General features: G+C 52.2%; 1 protein-coding gene across 1 annotated transcript in view; it reads right to left on the bottom strand.

Moving 5' to 3' along the window:
* Positions 1 to 14,300, bottom strand: part of KCNK12 (potassium two pore domain channel subfamily K member 12) — a 52,125-nt gene that overhangs the window by 1,511 nt on the left and 36,314 nt on the right. The gene's annotated exons all lie outside the window — the stretch shown is intronic.

Genomic DNA, 14,300 nt, shown 5'->3' with positions numbered 1-14,300 from the left:
AGCTATATTTGATGGTCTCTGAAAAGGGAGAGTTTTGTCAGTTTATGAAACCGACAAATGGATTGTTTGAGAATGAGTCCACAACCTTCAGAGAGTGAGCGTGGCTCTGCCATTGGACATCAGCTCCTTCTCACCCAAGGACCACCATCACCCTTGCTCACACTTGTAGCCAAGGGAAAGGTTTTGGCCCCGCTGGGTCCTGTGCTGCCGGGTGTCTGGAGTGGCTTTTATCCTGAGAGGTCTGCTCTGTGCCAGGGCAGCTGCTCAGTGCTTTGACTCTTGTAATTAAGTCTTAATTTACCCATTCGTTCAAAGCACCGTCTTTAAGGGAGCTTCCTTATCAACTGATCTCTGCAGAAGGCTTGGCTTCCCGCCAGGATGCTCGGCCCCTGTCATCCAGGGCAGTGCAGAGTGGCAGCTCTGCTCCTCCAGCCTGAGCTCTCAGCCAGCTGCCGGTTGTGATGTCCTTGTGGGACCCATGCTGCCTGCCTCTGGTTATGGGAGGGGATGTAATCCCTTAGCATGAAGATCCACTGCTGCCTGGAGTCTGAGCAGAAAATGCATCATCTGTCTGAGTGGCACAGTAGCACCTGTCAACACCTCTGTAGCAGAAGTTCAGGGGCATCCCTGTTTAATGCATGCCCGACGTCAGGAGATCTACCTGTGCACTGTTAAGTGGGGGTGGTGCCAGCTCTGGGAAAGGTGTGGCTTACCATTTCCCTAAAAAGGCCAGAGAAAGTTTTTTTCAGAATGATCCCTTAAACTTGTATGCTAATCATTTTCTAGATTCCTTGGAGGAAATGCCCAATTGCCTGACATTGTCTCCATCTTATGCTTAATGACTCAAGTTAGGAGAAAACCTTATCATGATACCTCTGTTGAGGAAGATGGATTATGTCCTTAGATTCAGAATTTGGCCGTAAGAGTGTGAAAAAAGCCAAACTAGCAGTATAACCAGGGACTCAATAGAGGGATTTTCCTACACTTTAAAGCCAAACTCAAGTTCTTGAATTCATGAAGAAATCAGCTCTGAATCGATATGACTATACGTGGAGTGGGAGTGTTTGTGTTTGTGTGTGTGTATTTACAAAAAGTCCTAGGTTGATGACCCAAGTGTCCAACAGCCTAATTCATGGTCTGTTCATACAAGGAAATACTATACAGCAAGGAAAAAGCACAAACCACTGCTACTTGCAACAGCATGAATGAATCTCACAAAAAGAATGTTAAACAAAAGAAACTGGACACAGAAGAAGTATTCCATTTGCATAAAATTCAAAACCAGGCAAAACCAAGCTACAGTGTCTTTTTAGGGATGCATACTTGGCTGGCAAAATTATAAGGGAAATCGAGGAAGTAATTTTGATAAAAGTCAGAATTGGGGTTTCCTCTGGGGATGGCAGGGTGTGGTGACTGGAAGGGGACCCAGGGGGACTCTGGGGTGCTGGAAATCTTCTGTTGACCTGGGTGGTGGTTACATGGGTGTTTATTGTATAATAACTTTCAAATTGTATGTTTTATGATTTTTTTGTACTGTCATGATAAGAAACACTTCAAAATGCCTAGACCGTTAGAACTGTGAACTTAATTCTGGTCTGCCCCTCGCTGTATAGGTGAGGGAGAAGGGGCAGAGGGGACACGACCTACAGCTTGTGGGGGACAGATGCCACACATGTGTCCTGGCTTCTAGCTTCGTGCTTAGACCATCATACACAGCACTGCTGCTACTCATGAAGGGAAAACAACACCTCTCGTAGGGGGATCACTTGGCTAAATTCCTAAAGAAATGAAAAATCCTGAGCCTGGAATATTAATACTATGCCTAAGAGGATATTGAATGGGATTTTCCTATTTTTGAGAATTTTCAGCTAAAGTCTTAAAGCTAAGAGTGACGTGTAATATGTTAGCCCTCATTCTGAAGAGAAGTTTTAGATACCTCTATGTCATATCGATTAAAATAGCAAAATGGGTCTGGTGACTAGTAACCCCTACTACCCACTTCCAGGCTGTACAGAAAGGTTAGAAATTATCCAGGGATAATGGGAGACGGTCCTGAAGTAGGAGGGGTGCTGTGGTACCCGCAGGTCTAGAGATGGCGGTGGTGGTGATGGTGAAGAGAACGTCAGGCTGCAGCAAGGGCAGCCTGGCAGCTCATTTCCCAGTGGATGCTGGCTGAGCTGCAGACACTTGAAAGCTTACCCAGGAGCACTGGAGTGGAGCATGGTGAGGGTTTCGGGAGAGCCAGAGGTGTCTCCTGGAGTCTGACGCTGTGCTCGATAGTTCTCTGGGTCAGAGGCTGACCGGAGCAGCCCACACAGGCAGGGACAGGAAGAGGGCATCAGTGGGAGCAGTCTGTACTCCCAGGGCACCTTGCACCAAGGATGGGGGAGAGTGACGTGGGTCAAGCAGACTCTGCAGACGGCAGCCACATCTGAAGAGACGCTGCCCGGGAGGGCTGCCTGCTGGATCAAGGGTGCCTGAGGGGCGGAGGGCAGGGGACAGCATGCGATGTAGTCACAGGAAGCACCACCCACTTAGGGAAAGGTGCAGAGCAGTGGTCCCTGTATTGGGGGGAATCTCCAAAGACCCAATGGGCTTCACGGAAGGGTATGTCTGTCCTAGCCGTGGGCATTGTGATGCCACCAGCAAAAGCTGAGAAAGGATGATAGTGGCACCAGTGATGTAAGACCAAGAGGAAACAAACAGATGACCCCTCCCACACTGCAGGTCCCTGAGCCAGGGGCCAGGCCAGAGCTGGAGGGAGAGGCTGAGCTTTGATTAGAAGTGAATTTGAAGATGGGATTTAGATTGGGTTGGACATCTGAGAATGGGTCTCAATTTTAAAACTGGTAATACTTAAAAAAATATTATTTGGAAAACTCTAGCATCTATCCAAGACGTTGTTAAGGAATCCAAAGGAGAACAGATAGATGAAGACAAAGCCATTTCCCACGCCAGCCCATTTAATAAACTGGTTCCAAAGGCCCACCACTCACAGTGCCAGCCCCGCAGGTCTCGTTTCGCTCCATCTCTACAACCTGTGAGGGAGGCACACCCCTGTTTAGCAGATGAGGAGACCTCGGGTCAAGGGGCTAAGTAGTTGCCATGGCCTCACAGCCCAGAAATGGTGGGGCTGGGCCTGAAACCCAGGTTGGCTGGTGTCTAACATCCACCTTCTCTCTGCCACCCTAGACTGTCTTCTGAGGGCACCGCAGGGCCTCCATGCCTCTTAGAAAACCAAGAGGGCTGGCAGCTGGGAGAGCACTTTCATGTGGGCAGGGTGGCTGACCCTCAGTCACAACTCCTGTCCCCAAGAGTCCACTCTCCTCTTGTGGCTCTCTCTCCACTGACTGTTGCTGGGGAGGGGGGCCACTCCTCCCCCCTTAATGTCTTCACCAAGGTGGACTCATCCCCCTTCCCGTGGCACAGTTAAGACAGCGGGGCAATTCAAACCAGACTCAACCCAGGGCTTGGGGACAGCAGGATGACTGAGGCACAGAAGGGACCGCTGCTTCTGGCCCACAGTCCAGCCGGTTGCCCCCAGGCAGGGCACTCGTCTGCCTGCTGGGCTCCTGACAGGACTGCCCCTGCCTGACCTACCCCCGAGTCAAAAGCCATCTCCACTCTCGAGGAGCATCTTCAGATTCCTCCCAACTCCTCCATGACTGGACTCCTGGCTTCTGCCCCAGCACCCCCTTTAGAGTCTGGGTTTCTTGCTGAGGATCTGCCTCTCCCCTGGATGACAGAACCCAGAATGAGACTTATTTTTCCACCCACGCTTCTCCTTCCCCACAGGGCTGTGGCCTTTGCCAGGGCCTCTACACAACAGCACCACCAGATATGCACCTGGAGCACCGTCATCCACCCGCTCATTCCTTTTTCCAGCAAACACTTACTGAAGACCTGGTTTGGCAGGCCTCGGGCTGCGCTCAGGGCTGTGGTGGAAAACCAGGCAGACACCCGCACAGAGGATCCGGGCTGCCTTCTTAGAGGTTTTGCACAGCTCCCCACCCCTCTGCTGCCCCCATGCAGGGGCTGGGCCAGACCTGTCCTGAGGTGTCCTCATGGCTGTGACTCCAGGCCCAAAATGATGCCAAGTGCTTGGCTGGCTGTGGCACTCTCTGCCCAGAATGAAGGGGACAGGCAGGTCAGGAGGTTCTCTGTCCAGCACAGAGGGCACCCAACACAAGTGTCCCTCTCACTGCCCCGATTCCTGAGGTCCGGCTCCTGTGCCCACTCCACTTCCCTTTGCTTTCCTACAGACCCATGTCGGCTCAGCTCCAGAGGCAGGGCGGAGGGGGCACAGTCTACCCTCCTGCCCCATCAACGCCGAGAGGCTCAGAGCTCTGGGCTGCTGAGACCCTGGGGCCGGACCTCTTGCCGAGGGCAGTAGGGTCCATGCCCGGTGCTGCTGCCTAGCCACATGCTTCCCAGGGTGGAAGAACAGTCCCCTAAGCTCTGGGGAGCCAGGCTGGCTCTGGAGAGGGGCCTTGAAGCTTCAGCCGGAGAAAAGGCAAACCCTGCCACCCCGAAAATCCCCCTTTCCCCCACTCACACCCCACGGAGGCGGGCGTAATCTGTCCCCGGGTTCGCACCAAGCCTCAATTTTGTTTGTGCCACAATTGATCTGCCATCCCCGTTTGCAAAGAGCAGACACTTGGGGGCTTTATTATGCCACTTTGACAAAAGCTGTGAAGCTCATTCCCACAGCCTGTCTGGTGCCGCCTTCGCAAATGGGGCCCTGGTGACAGGGCCTCCGGAGTTCAGCTCCGAGAGCCTGGAAGTGAGATGGAGAGACCAGCACTGGTCTGAATCGGGCCCTGGGTGGCAGCCTCTGTGCTGGACACTGGACGCATGTCCCCTCATCCAGTCCCTCCAACCACCCTGAGGGGGACGCATCATCAACCCCAACAATGCAGGCAAGGACGTGGGCCAAAGGAACCGAAGATACTCGTCTGAGTTTCCGTTTGTGAGTGGCTGAGCTGACCCTGAAGCCCTTTCCACTGCGCCAGATGGGAAGCCTGAGCTCATCACCTTGGGGACTTTTTCCCACTGGCTCTGCAGTATCAACTTGGTGGAGGGGAAATATAATTTATAATCCAACCTGGGATACTTTTGAGAGCAAATCATTACCCCAGGACAGCAGGTGTAAACCAGAGTTGATCCAAGCAACTGGGATGCATGATTAAAATGCAGATTCCAAGGCAGGTCCCACTCCAGAGGCTTATTTAGAGGGACCCAGGAATCTGCATTTTAACAAATGTCCCCTGATGATTCTAATGTGAATGGGCTAAAGCCCTTCCTTTAAGAAACAATATTATGCTGTATCCCTGATGACCCTACTGGCTGGAATCTGCCCAATTTCAAATATTTTGATTTAAATTTCTTTTAAAAAAAATTTTCAGCTTTATTGAGTTACAGTTGACATATAAAACTGTAAGATATTTAAAGTATACATCATGATGATTTGTTGGTTTAAATTTCAAGTGACCTAACACCCTTGTTGTGGACATTGCAGCTGTCTCCGTAACAACCATCGCCCCACCCCCCCAACCTAAAGTGTAGCAGCCAGGCCCCTTGGAGAACTGACCCAACTGCCAGGGGTGGGCTCCATTAGTCTAGGCCAATCAGGAAGATCCGGTCCCTTACCACGACTGGCTCAAGAATGGATAGGCCTAAGCCAATCAGTGCACGCCATTTTCACGGCTACAGAGACTTGCTCAGGAATGGGCATGTGACCCCATTCAGGCCAATCAGATGAGAGGAGAGTTTCTCTGATAGTTTCTGGGTAAAATGCATCTCACTTTTTAAAAAAATATTTATTTATTCATTTTATTTATTTTTGGCTGCATTGGGTCTTAGTTGCAGCGCGTGGGATGTTCATTGAGGCACGAGGGATCTTTCGTTGCGGCGCACGGGCTTCTCCCTCTCTAGTTGTGGCATGCAGTGTTTTCTTCTCTCTGTCTCTCTAGTTCAGGCCCACGGGCTTAGTTGCCCTATGGTGTGTGGGATCTTAGTTCCCCGACCAGGGATCGAACCCACGTCCCCTGCATTGGAAGGCAGATTCTTTACCACTGGACCACCAGGGAAGTCCCTAAATGCTTCTCACCTTTAAGAGCTGCCCTGGGTGTGGAGGGAGCAGGAGGTGGCCCCAGGAGTGGTTGGCGGCCACCTGTGGCCATGAGGAGCGAGCCTTAGACGAAGCTGACACTGCAGAAGCCTGTTTGAGTAACCTGAAAACCTAATGAGCTGTCCAAACTGCAGGCTGCCTGACCTACCCTTGGACTTCCAGTTACATGAGCCCATAAATCTCTTTTCCTGCCTAAGCCTTCTGTGACAGGCGACCAAACACACTCCAGCTGGTGCCGATGGTTAAGGGCCTGGTTAGACATCCCAGGGTCAAGGAAATGGTATCAGACTTGAACTCAAAGCTTTGCCTGCTGTTGTAGCCTCTTATGAGCCAAGTGATCGAAGCAAGTCACTCTAACTCCTCTGAGCCTCTATTTCTTCACCTGTAGAACGTCGACCTCCCGATGCGAGCCCTCTCTGTGAACTGTAATACAACCTGCCAGTGGGTGTTCCTCAACATGAGACAGTAGACTTAATGCGAGGTGGAGAGAATGCCCATGATTAAGAAAAAGAAATTTTAAGTAAAGTGAAACGCGTTTATTTACTGCGGGACTTTTTAGAGCACTCACCGTGTTAATGTGATTTATGAAACCACCAGGGCTATGCTAACACTATCCAGTGTTCCCCAAACTAATTTGACCATCGAATGTATTTAGTCACCTCAGGTGACTCGAGTATTTCAAAGAGTAATATTTGGGAAATGCCATACTCTATCCTCATGAAGAATTAAGGATGAGGCATTTAAAAATATTCTCGAGGATTTCCCACGTTTTAAAAAGTCACTGCAACACTGCGATGCCTTTTCAGTGCCTGGCATGTAGAAGGTGTTGGGCCACGTCAGCTGAGTGAATGAACAGACTGTCACTCTACTTGTTTGGAGCAGTGATTCTCAAACTCGATTATCTAGGACCCAGCTGGGGATCTTGTTAGCTTCTGGGGTGGGGCTCACAATTCAAAATTTCTAACCTGGTCCCGGGTGAGGCCCCTGCAGCTGGTCAGTGAACCTTATTTTGAGTACCAAGCACAGATGACTTATAGTATTAATTACCTTCAGGGGCCTGTCTCCTGAAGAGAGATTGGGAACCCCTTGGGAGTAGGGACCAAATTATATTGGCTATTTGGAACTGTAGGTTATATGGGCTGCTCAGGTTTGAATCCTAGCTCCACTACTCCCTAGCTGCGTGTCTTTGAGCAAATTACTTGACCTTTCTGTGCCTCATTTTTCTTATCTGTAAAGTGGAGATGATAATATTTGTATTTTTGTACTCAACTGGGTCAATATGGGCAAAACACTTAGAATAGTGCCCAGCACATTAATAAGCCCTTAATAAAGTCGTCTTCATCTTTCTGTTCTCCACAGTGAGCAAGGGAATCATGTATAAATTAGGCACTGATAGTTATTTGTTGACTGAAAATAAAAGTTTCAAGAACATCTCGAGGGTGAGAGTTAAATGTCAGGGAGAGTGAGAAAGCTGAGGTGTGGGGTTGGTGGGCAGAGGAGGGGAAAGGACCCATTAGGACTCATCAGATAAAATACAGGACTCCCAGATAAATACGAATTTCAGATAAATCACTTTTTAATGTAAGTACATCCCAAACATTGCACGGGCCATATTTACACTAAAAAATGCTTCGTTGTTTTTCTGAAATTCATATTTGACTGGGAGTCCTGTATTTTTATCTGCTAAACCTGGCAGCCCTACCCATGGCCCTACTTGTCTGCTGGGCGCACTACTTTGGGGAGCGTCTCCTAACATCCCCCTCTCCCGGCATCCTTCCTGACTGGCTGGAGGAGGGATAACAGGCTCACTTTAACAGTCAAGGAGCCTAAAGGTCACACAGAACTGGGCCTTGCCCACCCGAGGCCAGGCCAGCAGCCTGGTCTTCCAGCGCCTCTCCCTCTCCAAACAGGGAACAGTGGGAGATGTGGAGTGGGCTGTGGTCAGAGGGTGGGGCTGCCATCGGGCTGCTCTGTGGTTGGAGCTGAGACACAGACTCTTGGGGAGGAGGAGGGAAGCTCCTGGCCACGTTCCGTGGAGGAGGGCTGGACGCTTGAGAGGAGACACTTCCCTGGGACTGGAGCCCCAGGCCTGGAACCTCAAGGCTGCCCGTGTCATCCTTCTCCAAGTCCCTCCCCTGAGGAGGACAACTGAGTAGCCTGGCCAAACCTTTTGGGAGGGCTGGGAATGAAAGGAAGACTGGAAGAACTCTAGTGACGAATGGAAACGCGGAGGGGATAATAATAGCTGAAACGTGTTGAGCCCTCACTATTTCCGGGCACTGTGCCAAAGCTTCAGGCGTATCAATGCATATTCTGTCCTCACAGCTCTGTGAGGCACTGGGTAGCATTCATTCTAAGTCACGGCCTTTTTCCTGAAATTTTAACAGCCCTGAAATCAGGATGCATCTTACGGTCAATGACTCGACATAGTGTATTTGGCAGCATCCTAAATTCTCAATGGTACACGTTATTGGTACATTTATAATTGATGGTGTCTTAGATTTGATGAACTACAATGGGAACTATTATCATTCCCATTTGTGAGATTAGTAAACTGAGTCACCATAAAGACACTTAGGTTAAATAACTTGCCCAGATCACAGAGCAAGCAAGTGGCAGAGCCCAGGTGTGAAACTAGAGGAGGGAGCTTGCGACGTGATAAGGGAGAAAGTTAGATGCACGAGAGTTCGGAGGAAAGAGACGTAGGTTGCTTTTGGTTGGAGCAGCAGTTCTTAACTCTGGCTCCATAATGGAATCGCCTGGGAAATTTAAATTAGTCCCCTGACCAGCTTAGGTCAGAAGCAGGGCTGATGCTCTCCTGGTGCAGTGGCTGGGAGAGTCTTATGGAGGAAGAGGTATCTGTGTTCAGGCTTGTAGGGTGGATGGGATTTCGAGAGGGAGGAAGTAGAGGCCTGGGCTTGAGAAAGGTGTGCCCTGCTGGGAGAGCGCCGTGCACAGGGCCAGGGTAAGGGGCTGGGTTCAGCCTGGCTGGTTCCCACGTGCAGCTTGGCGTCTAGCCCACAGACGTTTAGTAACTCTTGCCGATGGAGTGGATGAACCTGTGGCAGAAGGAGAAGGACAAGGCTGGGAGACCCTCCTATCCACGTTGTACTCAGGCTGAACTTGCAGGAGCACTGCGGCTGTGAGAGTGTCACCTGACACCGCAAGAAGCTTCTTCATCATCTGGGCCTGGCATCCAGCAACCTGTCTGGCCTTGCTGAGACTTACAGACCCTGGAAGCATCAAGCTGCCGAAGATAAACTCGGGGAGTCTCCCCTCCTGCAGGCTCGGGAAGGGCCGGCAGCAGCTTTCTTGGAGAGTTGAGAGCAGAGGCTGTGGCGTCAGGCTCTGGCGCCTCCACTTGCTGATGGGCCAATGGGGACACGTTATTTCTCCCCCTAAAAGTGGCCTGATGACTGCCTACTTCGTAAGGTTCCTGTGAGGAGTAAACGAGGAGGTGGCTCCCTGGTGCGCTCAAGAAGCAGCAAGTGTAGCTGGGAAACGCCCCGGCGAGGCCCCAGCCCTCACAGTGCAGCTGAAGAGCCGAAGGTGGAGCAAGGAACGGGCGAACCACGGACTAGGAGTTTCGGCGGAAAGGACAACCCCCCTGTACACACACCTAAGACGACTCTACCGCTAACTTGCTGTCCCTGCGTCTCGCCGGGCCTCTGTGTCCTCGGCGGTCCCCGGTGAGTGGCAGCGTCCCCTCTGGCATGGCTTCAGGCTCTGGTCCCTGCACCGAGGGGGTGGGGTGTGGAGGCCCCACCTTTTCCAATCCTGAAATCAAGGGTGGCAATGGGGGAGGGGGACGCCGGAGAGTGGGCCTGTGGTGGGAAAGCTGAGACCGGACTGCGACGTTTGCTGCCGCTGGAGGGTTTGTCTAAATTGTAACCGAGATGGGCAGCTCCCTGAGGGCGCAGCGCTGGGTTCCTTCCCACCACGGCCAGGTGGGGGCTGGGCTCGTGCTGGATGCTCCCTGACTCAGGACAAAGAGGCAACAGAAAAGCACAAGTCACGTGGAGGAAGCGGACCCTTCCATTCTCCTGTTCAATTTTGCTTGTTCTCTGGGGGCCTTTGGGATGATCTTTGTTTGCTGAGAGCAGGGGGTGTGTGGGGATGGCTGAGAGGGCAGAGGGGCTAGGAAAAGAAGGCTGAACCCCGCAGGCTGCAGGTCGGGGATTTTTAACATTAGGAAAGTTTCGGTAATTTAGGAGTGATGGGCAAGTGACCCCAAGAATCAACTTCGAGCCTCGGCACTGTTTTCCTCGCCAGTGGGGCTGATGGAACCTGCCCCGCCGCGCGCTTCATCTGTGGGATGAAGGTTTTCTCTCCTCACCAGAAATCATTCAGCAAAATGAGTTATTAAAAGCCAGCTAACTACTCCTGCCTCCAGGAAGCTCCCGCTTACCAATCTCTCCCGGGGCCCGAGCTGGAGCAGCTGTCAAGCTCGGGCCCTCGGAGCTGGAGGGAAGCTGACTCATTTACATAGAGCCCGTCCTCCGTCCTGCCCCCCAGATCTGTCCCTGTCTCTCTGATGACTAATCCTTTCCAGGGATGAGCTCACCGCCCCTCCTGCCCACCACGAAAGGAGCAGAGCCATAGCCTCAGCCCAGAATTTGGGGAGAAGACTGGCTCCAAGGCCAGGGGAGGCAGGGACGGTCCCTGATGGGACAAAAGTCTGGCCATCGAGAGCCCGCACTGGGGCAGTGAGATGAGGAAAGCCCTGAAGCCCGCCCAGCCCTGGCCTTTGCTCCCTCCACCTTAGGGTCCCACACGCACACAGGGCTGTGGTGAGGCACAGGCCATCTCTCAGAAGGGCAGACACACCTGCTGTGGGGAGAAAGCAGGTCCACCAACCCGGAAGTGTCAATATGATGTCAACTGAATCACATTTCATCTCAAATCCTAGATCAGAGAGGAGCAGATTTTGAAGAGGGGATCTGCGGTGGTTCCCGTCAAGCAAAGGCCCCTGCTCTCACGTGCTCAGTTCCAATTCCTCTCAGTTAATTCAGTTTTTATCCACCTGGCGAAGCACGGGCTCATCGCTGCCCACGCAGCTGTGCACCACGTTTGAAGGAGGGCCTCTGCGCCCAGGCTGAGGGGAGACGCGACGAAAGGGGCCAGTGCCCCGGAGGCTCGTGCCTCGGGGCCGCTCCTCAGGGCTCCGAGTCCATCCCGCTGACTCGGCCTCGGTGCCCGGCCGCCTCGCCATACCTCTTCTCACAGAGCCGGTTTGGCTGGCTGCTCAGAGCGGCAAGCAAGCCGAGAAGGCACGATGAAAACAAACCGCACTTTAAGCTGCAGCCAGGGGAGCGCTGTGGAGGGTCCCGGGGAACCCTGGGCGTGGCCTGCTGACGGGGCCCCTAGCCCGACAGGCTGGTAAGCCAGCACAAAGGGCTCCGTTAGGGCCTGGCTGGGTCAGCACGGCCTAGACTTGTGCCCCTGGACTGAGGCTAAGGGCTGAGGGCGCCTCCTTCTGCAAAGGGGGCGGCGGCTCTTCCTACCACACGGTCTGCTCCCAGCCCCCCTGCGGGGAAGGGAGGTTGGTCACTGGCTTACGGGGAGGGAGGGGCGGAGGGGCTGGACGGCTAGAGCCTTAGGCTATGCGCCGCACTCTGCTGCTGTGTTCACAGAGGGATCCCCAGAGCTGCTCCCGGAGGCTGCGGCAGTGTGTGGCTTCCGGTCACTGTTGAGGAATGGAAACCGAGGCTCAGAGAAGTGAAATGACCAGTGAGAGAACACCACCAGCATTCAGGTCCCAAGCCCCACATTCATGGCTCTTTCCATTCCACGTCTTAAGGCCTGACTCAGCCTTTGGTTCAGAGATCGTGGCTGTGATTTTCTGGGTTTTGCTGTTTTTTTAAATTAATTATTTATGGTGGCGTTGGGTCTTCGTTGCTGCGCGCGGGCTTTCTCTAGTTGTGGCCAGCGGGGGCTACGCTTTTTTGTGGTGCGTGGGCTTCTCATTGCAGTGGCTTCTCTTGTTGCGGAGCACGGGCTCTAGGCGTGTGGGCTTCAGTAGTTGTGGCACACAGGCTCAGTAGTTGTGGCTCGCGGGCTCTAGAGCACAGGCTCAGTAGTTGTGGCGCACGGGCTTAGTCGCTCCACGGCATGTGGGATCCTCCCAGACCAGGGCTTGAAGCCGTGTCCCCTGCATTGGCAGGTGGATTCTCAACCACTGCGCCACCAGGGAAGACCCTGTGATTCTGTTTTGAAACATGCAAACAACTGTACCTTGCAGGAGGACTTGCTGTGGCCAAAATGCCTGCCCTGGGCCTATGGCATGAGTCTGTACCAGATCCCAAGCAACAGGAGATGGAGGCTAGGGCTCAGAGGTGTTAAGGACCTTGTCCAAGGTCCCAGAAATTCCAACTCAGGTCTGCTGACTCCAAATCCCACATTCCTTCCACCTCATGGTGGTGACCTTGCCTTTAATCCCCTCCCCCCATTTGCACAGAGGCCCTGATGACTTGGGACCCAGATTCCTCGTTTTCTGAAACCATTCTTTCTCCTTCTGCACATTGTCCCATATCGATTGCATTGAAGCACGGCTCTGCCCAGATCTCTCTCCTGCTCCCTCCACAATGAGCTCCCAAGTGACAGGAAGATCCAGAATTTCTTAGACTGGGATTCAAGGCCCCAACTTTTCTAGCATCATCTCCTCTCTTTGAACCTTCTTATTCAGGGCCACGAGTCCCCTCACTGATCCATACACACACATATTCATCCTCCACGTAGTTACTGAAAGCCTGCTCTGTGTCAGGCACTGTGGGGGGTATGAGGTGAGCAGGACGGGCAGAATCCCAGCCTGAAAGAACCTAGTGCCCTGCAAGCATACCATGAATATTCCCTCCTCCGTGCCTTTGCACCCACCGTTCCCCATCTCTCAAAGTCTGCGACAACTTCTTTCCTTTTCTGTTCACCTACCTGAATTGCATTTGTCACCTGACAGCACTTAGAGTTCATCAGGCATTTAATTATGTGCTGCTCACAATGGCCCCTGTACTACTGACTGTGGTCCCACAGGATTATTTAACCTTGTGTGTTTCTGTGTGCCTTGCCAATGAGGACGTGACTCGTGTCTTAGGTTTCCTGTCACACTTTATAATGCGGGAGTTCAAGGAACAGCTGCTAACTTCTTGGCAGAACCAGCGGTTTGTCTAGTGACCACCAGCATGTTCCGTACCAGAAATGTGGTTTCCATCTTAGTTTTAGTTAATTTATCTAACATGTTTTTGAGAACTGCTGTGTGCCAGGCATGGGGGGGGGGGGATACTCAGATGTACAATATTGTCCATACCCTGCTGCCAGAGGCCACCAGGTACACACCTGCAGGTGAACAAAATTGAGTCTACTGACTCACTTTAACAAGGGAGACTGTCCACCATGGGGGGCATTGCCGTCAGCAGGTATCAGAAAGGACTCATTCAGGATTTGGGCTTGAGTTAGGTGACTTGGGGGAGGGCTCAAGAAAGCAGGGCTTTGCTCTGAATTGGACGCTACCAAAGCAGGGAGCAGGGGTAATTCTAGGATTGGGTGTTTTAATAACTCTTACCTAGAAGGGGGAATGATGGGGCAAGGCCAAAGCTGGGATTGGTAAAGAAGCAGCAGTCGCTCATGTTAACCACATGGGGGTGTTTGGTCATTTTTGTGGTTTGGATGATGTTATTATTTGGTCTCCGTTCAGACATGATTACCGGTGAGTGGTTTGGTTTTTACTCTCACTCCACCCTGGTCCCAAGGTGGCCTCATGTGATGTAGATGTCCTGGGAAATTGCTTATGTTCAAGGTCAGAACCCCACCCCCACACTTCCTGTTGCCTAGCTGTGAGTGCTGGGCCAGCTCCTGGCTCTCAGAGGTTGCTTTTGTCTTTCTGAAGACAGTTCTGCACTTAGCGTTCCATAAGATGCTATTCACTATTTCTTTTTAAAGAAATTCCCTCCAAGTCTTCCAGTGTATTTGGCTATATATATGGGAGACATCATGGAATGCCAGGAAACAAGAGAAGAGGTCTGGGTGGACTTCCTAGAGGAGGTGCCGCTGGCTGAATAGTAAAGATGCCTTGCCCAAGCAGGTGCAGGCAGTGGGAGAGAGTCTTGGAGGTCTGGGCTGGAACTTGGGTTCAAGGGTCATGTGGATAAGACATCCCAGGAAGCATGTACAGTATGAG

Source organism: Aethalodelphis obliquidens, unplaced genomic scaffold (assembly GCF_003676395.1).
Source record: "Aethalodelphis obliquidens isolate GAN/ISIS:26980383/991018 unplaced genomic scaffold, ASM367639v1 scaffold12, whole genome shotgun sequence".
Taxonomy (NCBI): domain Eukaryota; kingdom Metazoa; phylum Chordata; class Mammalia; order Artiodactyla; family Delphinidae; genus Aethalodelphis; species Aethalodelphis obliquidens.
This window is presented reverse-complemented; position numbering and strand designations above follow the sequence as displayed.